Source organism: Stenella coeruleoalba (assembly GCF_951394435.1).
Source record: "Stenella coeruleoalba genome assembly, chromosome: 8".
Classification (NCBI taxonomy): domain Eukaryota; kingdom Metazoa; phylum Chordata; class Mammalia; order Artiodactyla; family Delphinidae; genus Stenella; species Stenella coeruleoalba.
The window spans coordinates 110,037,421-110,051,288 of record NC_137154.1 but is presented as its reverse complement, the minus strand read 5'-3'; the positions used below and the strand labels follow the sequence as shown (position 1 = coordinate 110,051,288).

Below are 13,868 nucleotides of genomic sequence, written 5' to 3'. Positions count from 1 at the left end.
AAAGGAGCTCAGGGGCACTGTAATTCACAAACCTGCAGAGTTATAAATGACAGCTATCGTCCAAAAATAGACTGAAGTAAGGCTGCCAAGAGGACTTGAAAGCGGGGCAGAATTGCAGGAAACCGATTTCAGGAGGTAGACTGGAATTGCATTGAAAGCATAGGAAAAGAGGCAGAACGTCCACAATGATGCACTTGGCCAAAAAGGGCGTATGCGTTTTTTCCTGAATATATTCAGGAAAAGACGCATACGCCCTTTTTGGCCAACCAAGCAAGCTTGCAAAGGAAATCTGCACTACAATGAAGTCTCACTTCCCCCCGGTCAAAAGGGCCATCTGAAAAAAGTGTAAAATCCAGAAAGGCAGGACAGGCCATGGAGAACTGGGAGCCTTGTTATGCTGATGGGCGGGATGTAAATTGCCAACAGACACTCGGGAGAAGTGTATGGTGTTTCCTGAAACATCTAAAAAACAAAGCAACAGAGCCTAGGGCACTGCCACTTATGGTCCTATAGCTTAGGGAAATTAAAATCAAAAAGACACAGCCACCCCAAAGTTTGGGACGCCTCTGTTTACAAGAACCTCGTTTACAGTACAAGTTCAACATCGCAGAAAGTGAAAAATGGATAAAGAAGTTGTGGTATTTACTTACAAAGCAATATCACTCAGCAATGAAATCTATGTCATGAGGCCCTTAGCATCACAATGAGTGGATTCAGGTATGATGATTCTAACTGAAATAAGTCACACAGAAACAGAAACATCATAAGATATCAGTAATACACGGAATGTAAACTTGGCTACACAGGAACTGAATTACAGAACAGAACAGGGTCTCAAATTTAGAAAACCAACTTATGCTTGCTTAAGGGTAAAGGTGAGTTGGGGTGCTGCATAAAACCAGAGATTGAAATGAGCACAGATAAAGTTCCTTAAGTCAAATATGGAATAGACAAGAGCTACTCCTTGCTCAACGAAATGGACTCAACACCGCATATTAAACGCCTAAGAATGTACCTGACTAGTAAGTATCGTAAAACCTATGGATTGCTATGTCTCCAAAAGAGAATCAAGCATGTGTACAGGGGCTAAACGGAGCAGTGATAGGATTGGAGAGGTTCGGTGAGCAAATGAAGACCCTTTGAAGTCATATTGCATGGTACCCATTACACGAGTCTCAACCCTCCAGGTTTAAGGTATTCTTCCTTCAGCTAAAACATGCATGTGGAACCTAAGTATGATCAACCATGTGAACGGGAGACGTGTTCAAATATGTCTCAGTTTTCCTCCCCTGGTACTCGGGTGCAACATTACAGACGCTTTACTAACACTCTCCCCACTTGGAGAGTCAGCGCCTTTAACCTCCTGTTTGGCCCAGTTTGCAATTTCTGCGGAAGATGAACAGGAATAGCGAGAACCAATGAGAGGCTAGCTGGAGGTGTCTGGACGGGCAAATTTAACTCTCATTTCCCACCAGGAAGAGGAAATAACCAAAGGCTCAGTGTGCCGTACCGGAACCATATTAGGGCCTGAAGCCATCCTGCGGTGTTGCGGCCAGCTCAAAAGAAAGCGAGTTGAAGAAAGGAGCTCAGGGGCACTGTAATTCACAAACCTGCAGAGTTATAAATGACAGCTATCGTCCAAAAATAGACTGAAGTAAGGCTGCCAAGAGGACTTGAAAGCGGGGCAGAATTGCAGGAAACCGATTTCAGGAGGTAGACTGGAATTGCATTGAAAGCATAGGAAAAGAGGCAGAACGTCCACAATGATGCACTTGGCCAAAAAGGGCGTATGCGTTTTTTCCTGAATATATTCAGGAAAAAACGCATACGCCCTTTTTGGCCAACCAAGCAAGCTTGCAAAGGAAATCTGCACTACAATGAAGTCTCACTTCCCCCCGGTCAAAAGGGCCATCTGAAAAAAGTGTAAAATCCAGAAAGGCAGGACAGGCCATGGAGAACAGGCAGCCTTGTTATGCTGATGGGCGGGATGTAAATTGCCAACAACCACTCCGGAGAAGTGTATGGTGTTTCCTGAAACATCTAAAAAACAAAGCAACAGAGCCTAGGGCACTTCCACTTATGGTCCTATAGCTTAGGGAAATTAAAATCAAAAAGACACAGCCACCCCAAAGTTTGGAACGGCTCTGTTTACAAGAACCTCGTTTACAGTACAAGTTCAACATTGCAGAAAGTGAAAAATGGATAAAGAAGTTGTGGTATTGACTTACAAAGCAATATCACTCAGCAATGAAATCTATGTCATCAGGCCCTTAGCAGCACAATGAGTGGATTCAGGTATGATGATTCTAACTGAAATAAGTCACACAGAAAAAGAAACATCATAAGATATCAGTAATACACGGAATGGAAACTTGGCTACACAGGAACTGAATTACAGAACAGAACAGGGCCTCAAATTTAGAAAAACAACTTATGCTTGCTTAAGGGTAAAGGTGAGTTGGGGTGCTGCATAAAACCAGAGATTGAAATGAGCACAGATAAAGTTCCTTAACCCAAATATGGAATAGACAAGAGCTACTCCTTGCTCAACGAAATGGACTCAACACCACATATTAAACGCCTAAGAATGTACCTGACTTGTAAGTATCTTAAAACCTATGGATTGCTACGTCTCCGAAAGAGAATCAAGCATGTGTACAGGGGCATAAACGCAGCAGTGATAGGATTGGAGAGGTTCGGTGAGCAAATGAAGACCCTTTGAAGTCATATTGCATGGTACCCATTCCACGGGTTTCAACTACCCAGGTTTAAGGTATTCTTCCTTCAGCTAAAACATGCATGTGGAACCTAGAGTATGATCAACCATGTGATCGGGAGACGTGTTCAAATATGTCTCAGTTTTCCTCCCCTGGTACTCGGGTGCAACATTCCAGACGCTTTACTAACACTCTCCCCACTTAGAGAGTCAGCGCCTTTAACCTCCTGTTTGGCCCCGTTTGCAATTTCTGCGGAAGATGAATAGGAATAGCGAGAACCAATGAGAGGCTAGCTGGAGGTGTCTGGACGGGCAAATTTAACTCTCATTTCCCACCAGGAAGAGGAAATAACCAAAGGCTCAGCGTGCCGTACCAGAACCAGATTAGGGCCTGAAGCCATCCTGCGGTGTTGCGGCCAGCTCAAAAGAAAGCGAGTTGAACAAAGGAGCTCAGGGGCACTGTAATTCACAAACCTGCAGAGTTATAAATGACAGCTATCGTCCAAAAATAGACTGAAGTAAGGCTGCCAAGAGGACTTGAAAACGGGGCAGAATTGCAGGAAACCGATTTCAGGAGGTAGACTGGAATTGCATTGAAAGCATAGGAAAAGAGGCAGAACGTCCACAATGATGCACTTGGCCAAAAAGGGCGTATGCGTTTTTTCCTGAATATATTCAGAAAAAAACGCATACGCCCTTTTTGGCCAACCAAGCAAGCTTGCAAAGGAAATCTGCACTACAATGAAGTCTCACTTCCCCCCGGTCAAAAGGGCCATCTGAAAAAAGTGTAAAATCCAGAAAGGCAGGACAGGCCATGGAGAACTGGGAGCCTTGTTATGCTGATGGGCGGGATGTAAATTGCCAACAGACACTCGGGAGGAGTGTATGGTGTTTCCTGAAACATCTAAAAAACAAAGCAACAGAGCCTAGAGCACTGCCACTTATGGTCCTATAGCTTAGGGAAATTAAAATCAAAAAGACACAGCCACCCCAAAGTTTGGGACGCCTCTGTTTACAAGAACCTCGTTTACAGTACAAGATCAACATCGCAGAAAGTGAAAAATGGATAAAGAAGTTGTGGTATTTACTTACAAAGCAATATCACTCAGCAATGAAATATGTGTCATCAGGCCCTTAGCAGCACAATGAGTGGATTCAGGTATGATGATTCTAACTGAAGTAAGTCACACAGAAAAAGAAACATCATAAGATATCAGTAATACACGGAATGTAAACTTGGCTACACAGGAACTGAATTACAGAACAGAACAGGGTCTCAAATTTAGAAAACCAACTCATGCTTGCTTAAGGGTAAAGGTGAGTTGGGGTGCTGCATAAAACCAGAGATTGAAATGAGCACAGATAAAGTTCCTTAAGTCAAATATGGAATAGACAAGAGCTACTCCTTGCTCAACAAATTGGACTCAACACCCCATATTAAACGCCTAAGAATGTACCTGACTAGTAAGTATCTTAAAACCTATGGATTGCTATGTCACCGAAAGAGAATCAAGCATGTGTACAGGGGCATAAACGCAGCAGTGATAGGATTGGAGAGGTGCGGTGAGCAAATGAAGACCCTTTGAAGTCATATTGCATGGTACCCATTCCACGGGTTTCAACTACCCAGGTTTAAGGTATTCTTCCTTCAGCTAAAACATGCATGTGGAACCCAAGTATGATCAACCATGTGAACGGGAGACGTGTTCAAATATGTCTCAGTTTTCCTCCCCTGGTACTCGGATGCAACATTCCAGACGCTTTACTAACACTCTCCCCACTTGGAGAGTCAGTCCCTTTAACCTCCTGTTTGGCCCAGTTTGCAATTTCTGCGGAAGATGAACAGGAATAGCGAGAACCAATGAGAGGCTAGCTGGAGGTGTCTGGATGGGCAAATTTAACTCTCATTTCCCACCAGGAAGAGGAATTAACCAAAGGCTCAGCATGCCGGGCCGGAACCAGATTAGGGCCTGAAGCCATCCTGCGGTGTTGCGGCCAGGTCACAAGAAAGCGAGTTGAAGAAAGGAGCTCAGGGGCACTGTAATTCACAAACCTGCAGAGTTATAAATGACAGCTATCGTCCAAAAATAGACTGAAGTAAGGCTGCCAAGAGGACTTGAAAGCGGGGCAGAATTGCAGGAAACCGATTTCAGGAGGTAGACTGGAATTGCATTGAAAGCATAGGAAAAGAGGCAGAACGTCCACAATGATGCACTTGGCCAAAAAGGGCGTATGCGTTTTTTCCTGAATATATTCAGGAAAAAACGCATACGCCCTTTTTGGCCAACCAAGCAAGCTTGCAAAGGAAATCTGCACTACAATGAAGTCTCACTTCCCCCCGGTCAAAAGGGCCATCTGAAAAAAGTGTAAAATCCAGAAAGGCAACAGGCCATTGAGAACTGGGAGCCTTGTTATGCTGATGGGCGGGATGTAAATTGCCAACAGACACTCGGGAGAAGTGTATGGTGTTTCCTGAAACATCTAAAAAACAAAGCAACAGAGCCTAGGGCACTGCCACTTATGGTCCTATAGCTTAGGGAAATTAAAATCAAAAAGACACAGCCACCCCAAAGTTTGGAACGGCTCTGTTTACAAGAACCTCGTTTACAGTACAAGTTCAACATCGCAGAAAGTGAAAAATGGATAAAGAACTTGTGGTACTTACGTACAATGCAGTATCACTCAGCAATGAAATCTATGTCATCAGGCCCGTAGCAGCAAAATGAGTAGATTCAGGTACGATGATTCTAACTGAAATAAGTCACACAGAAAAAGAAACATCATAAGATATCACTAATACACGGAATGTAAACTTGGATACACAGGAACTGAATTCCAAAACAGAACAGGTTCTCAAATTTAGAAAACCAACTTATGCTTGCTTAAGGGTAAAGGTGAGTTGGGGTGCTGCATAAAACCAGAGATTGAAATGAGCACAGATAAAGTTCCTTAAGTCAAATATGGAATAGACAAGAGCTACTCCTTGCTCAACAAAATGGACTCAACACCGCATATTAAACGCCTAAGAATGTACCTGACTAGTAAGTATCTTAAAACCTATGGATTGCTATGTCTCCGAAAGAGAATCAAGCATGTGTACAGGGGCATAAACGCAGCAGTGATAGGATTGGAGAGGTTCGGTGAGCAAATGAAGACCCTTTGAAGTCATATTGCATGGTACCCATTACACGGGTCTCAACTCTCCAGGTTTAAGGTATTCTTCCTTCAGCTAAAACATGCATGTGGAACCCAAGTATGATCATCCATGTGAACGGGAGACGTGTTCAAATATGTCTCAGTTTTCCTCCCCTGGTACTCGGGTGCAACATTCCAGACGCTTTACTAACACTCTCCCCACTTGGAGAGTCAGTCCCTTTAACCTCCTGTTTGGCCCAGTTTGCAATTTCTGCGGAAGATGAACAGGAATAGCGAGAACCAATGAGAGGCTAGCTGGAGGTGTCTGGACGGGCAAATTTAACTCTCATTTCCCACCAGGAAGAGGATTTAACCAAAGGCTCAGCATGCCGGGCCGGAACCAGATTAGGGCCTGAAGCCATCCTGCGGTGTTGCGGCCAGGTCACAAGAAAGCGAGTTGAAGAAAGGAGCTCAGGGGCACTGTAATTCACAAACCTGCAGAGTTATAAATGACAGCTATCGTCCAAAAATAGACTGAAGTAAGGCTGCCAAGAAGACTTGAAAGCGGGGCAGAATTGCAGGAAACCGATTTCAGGAGGTAGACTGGAATTGCATTGAAAGCATAGGAAAAGAGGCAGAACGTCCACAATGATGCACTTGGCCAAAAAGGGCGTATGCGTTTTTTCCTGAATATATTCAGGAAAAAACGCATACGCCCTTTTTGGCCAACCAAGCAAGCTTGCAAAGGAAATCTGCACTACAATGAAGTCTCACTTCCCCCCGGCCAAAAGGGCCATCTGAAAAAAGTGTAAAATCCAGAAAGGCAACAGGCCATTGAGAACTGGGAGCCTTGTTATGCTGATGGGCGGGATGTAAATTGCCAACAGACACTCGGGAGAAGTGTATGGTGTTTCCTGAAACATCTAAAAAACAAAGCAACAGAGCCTAGGGCACTTCCACTTATGGTCCTATAGCTTAGGGAAATTAAAATCAAAAAGACACAGCCACCCCAAAGTTTGGAACGGCTCTGTTTACAAGAACCTCGTTTACAGTACAAGTTCAACATCGCAGAAAGTGAAAAATGGATAAAGAACTTGTGGTACTTACGTACAATGCAGTATCACTCAGCAATGAAATCTATGTCATCAGGCCCGTAGCAGCATAATGAGTAGATTCAGGTACGATGATTCTAATTGAAATAAGTCACACAGAAAAAGAAACATCATAAGATATCACTAATACACGGAATGTAAACTTGGCTACACAGGAACTGAATTCCAAAACAGAACAGGTTCTCAAATTTAGAAAACCAACTTATGCTTGCTTAAGGGTAAAGGTGAGTTGGGGTGCTGCATAAAACCAGAGATTGAAATGAGCACAGATAAAGTTCCTTAAGCCAAATATGGAATAGACAAGAGCTACTCCTTGCTCAACGAAATGGACTCAACACCGCATATTAAACGCCTAAGAATGTACCTGACTAGTAAGTATCTTAAAACCTATGGATTGCTATGTCTCCGAAAGAGAATCAAGCATGTGTACAGGGGCATAAACGCAGCAGTGATAGGATTGGAGAGGTTCGGTGAGCAAATGAAGACCCTTTGAAGTCATATTGCATGGTACCCATTACACGGGTCTCAACTCTCCAGGTTTAAGGTATTCTTCCTTCAGCTAAAACATGCATGTGGAACCCAGAGTATGATCAACCATATGATCGGGAGACGTGTTCAAATATGTCTCAGTTTTCCTCCCCTGGTACTCGGGTGCAACATTCCAGACGCTTTACTAACACTCTCCCCACTTGGAGAGTCAGTCCCTTTAACCTCCTGTTTGGCCCAGTTTGCAATTTCTGCGGAAGATGAACAGGAATAGCGAGAACCAATGAGAGACTAGCTGGAGGTGTCTGGACGGGCAAATTTAACTCTCATTTCCCACCAGGAAGAGGAAATAACCAAAGGCTCAGCGTGCCGTGCCGGAACCAGATTAGGGCCTGAAGCCATCCTGCGGTGTTGCGGCCAGGTCACAAGAAAGCGAGTTGAAGAAAGGAGCTCAGGGGCACTGTAATTCACAAACCTGCAGAGTTATAAATGACAGCTATCGTCCAAAAATAGACTGAAGTAAGGCTGCCAAGAGGACTTGAAAGCGGGGCAGAATTGCAGGAAACCGATTTCAGGAGGTAGACTGGAATTGCATTGAAAGCATAGGAAAAGAGGCAGAACGTCCACAATGATGCACTTGGCCAAAAAGGGCGTATGCGTTTTTTCCTGAATATATTCAGGAAAAAACGCATACGCCCTTTTTGGCCAACCAAGCAAACTTGCAAAGGAAATCTGCACTACAATGAAGTCTCACTTCTCCCCGGTCAAAAGGGCCATCTGAAAAAAGTGTAAAATCCAGAAAGGCAGGACAGGCCATGGAGAACTGGGAGCCTTGTTATGCTGATGGGCGGGATGTAAATTGCCAACAACCACTCGGGAGAAGTGTATGGTGTTTCCTGAAACATCTAAAAAACAAAGCAACAGAACCTAGGGCACTTCCACTTATGGTCCTATAGCTTAGGGAAATTAAAATCAAAAAGACACAGCCACCCCAAAGTTTGGGACGCCTCTGTTTACAAGAACCTCGTTTACAGTACAAGTTCAACATCGCAGAAAGTGAAAAATGGATAAAGAAGTTGTGGTATTTACTTACAAAGCAATATCACTCAGCAATGAAATCTGTGTCATCAGGCCCTTAGCAGCACAATGAGTGGATTCAGGTATGATGATTTTAACTGAAATAAGTCACACAGAAAAAGAAACATCATAAGATATCAGTAATACACGGAATGTAAACTTGGCTACACAGGAACTGAATTACAGAACAGAACAGGGTCTCAAATTTAGAAAACCAACTTATTCTTGCTTAAGGGTAAAGGTGAGTTGGGGTGCTGCATAAAACCAGAGATTGAAATGAGCACAGATAAAGTTCCTTAAGCCAAATATGGAATAGACAAGAGCTACTCCTTGCTCAACGAAATGGACTCAACACCCCATATTAAACGCCTAAGAATGTACCTGACTAGTAAGTATCTTAAAACCTATGGATTGCTATGTCTCCGAAAGAGAATCAAGCATGTGTACAGGGGCATAAACGCAGCAGTGATAGGATTGGAGAGGTTCGGTGAGCAAATGAAGACCCTTTGAAGTCATATTGCATGGTACCCATTCCACGGGTTTCAACTACCCAGGTTTAAGGTATTCTTCCTTCAGCTAAAACATGCATATGGAACCTAGAGTATGATCAACCATGTGATCGGGAGACGTGTTCAAATATGTCTCAGTTTTCGTACCCTGGTACACGGGTGCAACATTCCAGACGCTTTACTAACACTCTCCCCACTTGGAGAGTCAGTCCCTTTAACCTCCTGTTTGGCCCAGTTTGCAATTTCTGCGGAAGATGAACAGGAATAGCGAGAACCAATGAGAGGCTAGCTGGAGGTGTCTGGACGGGCAAATTTAACTCTCATTTCCCACCAGGAAGAGGAATTAACCAAAGGCTCAGCGTGCCGTGCCGGAACCAGATTAGGGCCTGAAGCCATCCTGCGGTGTTGCGGCCAGGTCACAAGAAAGCGAGTTGAAGAAAGGAGCTCAGGGGCACTGTAATTCACAAACCTGCAGAGTTATAAATGACAGCTATCGTCCAAAAATAGACTGAAGTAAGGCTGCCAAGAGGACTTGAAAGCGGGGCAGAATTGCAGGAAACCGATTTCAGGAGGTAGACTGGAATTGCATTGCAAGCATAGGAAAAGAGGCAGAACGTCCACAATGATGCACTTGGCCAAAAAGGACGTATGCGTTTTTTCCTGAATATATTCAGGAAAAAACGCATACGCCCTTTTTGGCCAACCAAGCAAGCTTGCAAAGGAAATCTGCACTACAATGAAGTCTCACTTCCCCCCGGTCAAAAGGGCCATCTGAAAAAAGTGTAAAATCCAGAAAGGCAGGACAGGCCATGGAGAACTGGGTGCCTTGTTATGCTGATGGGCGGGATGTAAATTGCCAACAGACACTTGGGAGAAGTGTATGGTGTTTCCTGAAACATCTAAAAAACAAAGCAACAGAGCCTAGGGCACTGCCACTTATGGTCCTATAGCTTAGGGAAATTAAAATCAAAAAGACACAGCCACCCCAAAGTTTGGGACGCCTCTGTTTACAAGAACCTCGTTTACAGTACAAGTTCAACATCGCAGAAAGTGAAAAATGGATAAAGAAGTTGTGGTATTTACTTACAAAGCAATATCACTCAGCAATGAAATCTGTGTCATCAGGCCCTTAGCAGCACAATGAAGGGATTCAGGTATGATGATTCTAACTGAAGTAAGTCACACAGAAAAAGAAACATCATAAGATATCACTAATACACGGAATGTAAACTTGGATACACAGGAACTGAATTCCAAAACAGAACAGGGTCTAAAATTTAGAAAACCAACTTATGCTTGCTTAAGGGTAAAGGTGAGTTGGGGTGCTGCATAAAACCAGAGATTGAAATGAGCACAGATAAAGTTCCTTAAGTCAAATATGGAATAGACAAGAGCTACTCCTTGCTCAACGAAATGGACTCAACACCGCATATTAAACGCCTAAGAATGTACCTGACTAGTAAGTATCGTAAAACCTATGGATTGCTATGTCTCCGAAAGAGAATCAAGCATGTGTACAGGGGCATAAACGCAGCAGTGATAGGATTGGAGAGGTTCGGTGAGCAAATGAAGACCCTTTGAAGTCATATTGCATGGTACCCATTACACGGGTCTCAACTCTCCAGGTTTAAGGTATTCTTCCTTCAGCTAAAACATGCATGTGGATCCCAAGTATGATCAACCATGTGAACGGGAGACGTGTTCAAATATGTCTCAGTTTTCCTCCCCTGGTACTCGGGTGCAACATTCCAGACGCTTTACTAACACTCTCCCCACTTGGAGAGTCAGCGCCTTTAACCTCCTGTTTGGCCCAGTTTGCAATTTCTGCGGAAGATGAACAGGAATAGCGAGAACCAATGAGAGGCTAGCTGGAGGTGTCTGGACGGGCAAATTTAACTCTCATTTCCCACCAGGAAGAGGAAATAACCAAAGGCTCAGCGTGCCGTACCGGAACCAGATTAGGGCCTGAAGCCACCATGCAGTTTTGCGGCCAGCTCAAAAGAAAGCGAGTTGAAGAAAGGAGCTCAGGGGCACTGTAATTCACAAACCTGCAGAGTTATAAATGACAGCTATCGTCCAAAAATAGACCGAAGTAAGGCTGCCAAGAGGACTTGAAAGCGGGGCAGAATTGCAGGAAACCGATTTCAGGAGGTAGACTGGAATTGCATTGAAAGCATAGGAAAAGAGGCAGAACGTCCACAATGATGCACTTGGCCAAAAAGGGCGTATGCGTTTTTTCCTGAATATATTCAGGAAAAGACGCATACGCCCTTTTTGGCCAACCAAGCAAGCTTGCAAAGGAAATCTGCACTACAATGAAGTCTCACTTCCCCCCGGTCAAAAGGGCCATCTGAAAAAAGTGTAAAATCCAGAAAGGCAGGACAGGCCATGGAGAACTGGGAGCCTTGTTATGCTGATGGGCGGGATGTAAATTGCCAACAGACACTCGGGAGAAGTGTATGGTGTTTCCTGAAACATCTAAAAAACAAAGCAACAGAGCCTAGGGCACTGCCACTTATGGTCCTATAGCTTAGGGAAATTAAAATCAAAAAGACACAGCCACCCCAAAGTTTGGGACGCCTCTGTTTACAAGAACCTCGTTTACAGTACAAGTTCAACATCGCAGAAAGTGAAAAATGGATAAAGAAGTTGTGGTATTTACTTACAAAGCAATATCACTCAGCAATGAATTCTATGTCATCAGGCCCTTAGCATCACAATGAGTGGATTCAGGTATGATGATTCTAACTGAAATAAGTCACACAGAAAAAGAAACATCATAAGATATCAGTAATACACGGAATGTAAACTTGGCTACACAGGAACTGAATTACAGAACAGAACAGGGTCTCAAATTTAGAAAACCAACTTATGCTTGCTTAAGGGGTAAGGTGAGTTGGGGTGCTGCATAAAACCAGAGATTGAAATGAGCACAGATAAAGTTCCTTAAGCCAAATATGGAATAGACAAGAGCTACTCCTTGCTCAACGAAACGGACTCAAAACCCCATATTAAACCCCTAAGAATGTACCTGACTAGTAAGTATCTTAAAACCTATGGATTGCTATGTCTCCAAAAGAGAATCAAGCGTGTGTACAGGGGAATAAACACAGCAGTGATAGGATTGGAGAGGTTCGGTGAGCAAATGAAGACCCTTTGAATTTATATTGCATGGTACCCATTACACGGGTCTCAACTCTCCAGGTTTAAGGTATTCTTCCTTCAGCTAAAACATGCATGTGGAACCCAGAGTATGATCAACCATGTGAACGGGAGACGTGTTCAAATATGTCTCAGTTTTCCTCCCCTGGTACTCGGGTGCAACATTCCAGACGCTTTACTAACACTCTCCCGACTTGGAGAGTCAGTCCCTTTAACCTCCTGTTTGGCCCAGTTTGCAATTTCTGCGGAAGATGAACAGGAATAGCGAGAACCAATGAGAGGCTAGCTGGAGGTGTCTGGACGGGCAAATTTAACTCTCATTTCCCACCAGGAAGAGGAATTAACCAAAGGCTCAGCATGCCGGGCCGGAACCAGATTAGGGCCTGAAGCCATCCTGCGGTGTTGCGGCCAGGTCACAAGAAAGCGAGTTGAAGAAAGGAGCTCAGGGGCACTGTAATTCACAAACCTGCAGAGTTATAAATGACAGCTATCGTCCAAAAATAGACTGAAGTAAGGCTGCCAAGAGGACTTGAAAGTGGGGCAGAATTGCAGGAAACCAATTTCAGGAGGTAGACTGGAATTGCATTGAAAGCATAGGAAAAGAGGCAGAACGTCCACAATGATGCACTTGGCCAAAAAGGGCGTATGCGTTTTTTCCTGAATATATTCAGGAAAAAACACATACGCCCTTTTTGGCCAACCAAGCAAGCTTGCAAAGGAAATCTGCACTACAATGAAGTCTCACTTCCCCCCGGTCAAAAGGGCCATCTGAAAAAAGTGTAAAATCCAGAAAGGCAGGACAGGCCATGGAGAACTGGGAGCCTTGTTATGCTGATGGGCGGGATGTAAATTGCCAACAGACACTCGGGAGAAGTGTATGGTGTTTCCTGAAACATCTAAAAAACAAAGCAACAGAGCCTAGGGCACTTCCACTTATGGTCCTATAGCTTAGGGAAATTAAAATCAAAAAGACACAGCCACCCCAAAGTTTGGGACGCCTCTGTTTACAAGAACCTCGTTTACAGTACAAGTTCAACATCGCAGAAAGTGAAAAATGGATAAAGAAGTTGTGGTATTCACTTACAAAGCAATATCACTCAGCAATGAAATCTATGTCATCAGGCCCTTAGCATCACAATGAGTGGATTCAGGTATGATGATTCTAACTGAAATAAGTCACACAGAAAAAGAAACATCATAAGATATCACTAATACACGGAATGTAAACTTGCCTACACAGGAACTGAATTACAGAACAGAACAGGGTCTCAAATTTAGAAAACCAACTTATGCTTGCTTAAGGGTAAAGGTGAGTTGGGGTGCTGCATAAAACCAGAGATTGAAATGAGCACAGATAAAGTTCCTTAAGTCAAATATGGAATAGACAAGAGCTACTCCTTGCTCAACGAAATGGACTCAACACCCCATATTAAACGCCTAAGAATGTTCCTGACTAGTAAGTATCTTAAAACCTATGGATTGCTATGTCTCCAAAAGAGAATCAAGCATGTGTACAGGGGCATAAACGCAGCAGTGATAGGATTGGAGAGGTTCGGTGAGCAAAGGAAGACCCTTTGAAGTCATATTGCATGGTACCCATTCCACGGGTTTCAACTACCCAGGTTTAAGGTATTCTTCCTTCAGCTAAAACATGCATGTGGAACCCAAGTA

At 43.8% G+C, this 13,868-nt stretch overlaps 1 long non-coding RNA gene across 5 annotated transcripts in view; it reads right to left on the bottom strand.

Annotated features, from left to right (window-relative positions):
- LOC307190093 overlaps positions 1-13,868 on the bottom strand; it is a 1,314,632-nt gene that overhangs the window by 128,872 nt on the left and 1,171,892 nt on the right. Inside the window, exon 5 of one of the 5 annotated variants that reach the window (XR_013829379.1) lies at positions 3,826-3,890. The exons of the other annotated variants lie outside the window; for them this stretch is intronic. This is a non-coding gene — a long non-coding RNA (uncharacterized lncRNA). Of the gene's footprint in view, positions 1-3,825; positions 3,891-13,868 lie in introns of those variants that run through there. 5 annotated transcript variants of the gene reach the window in all.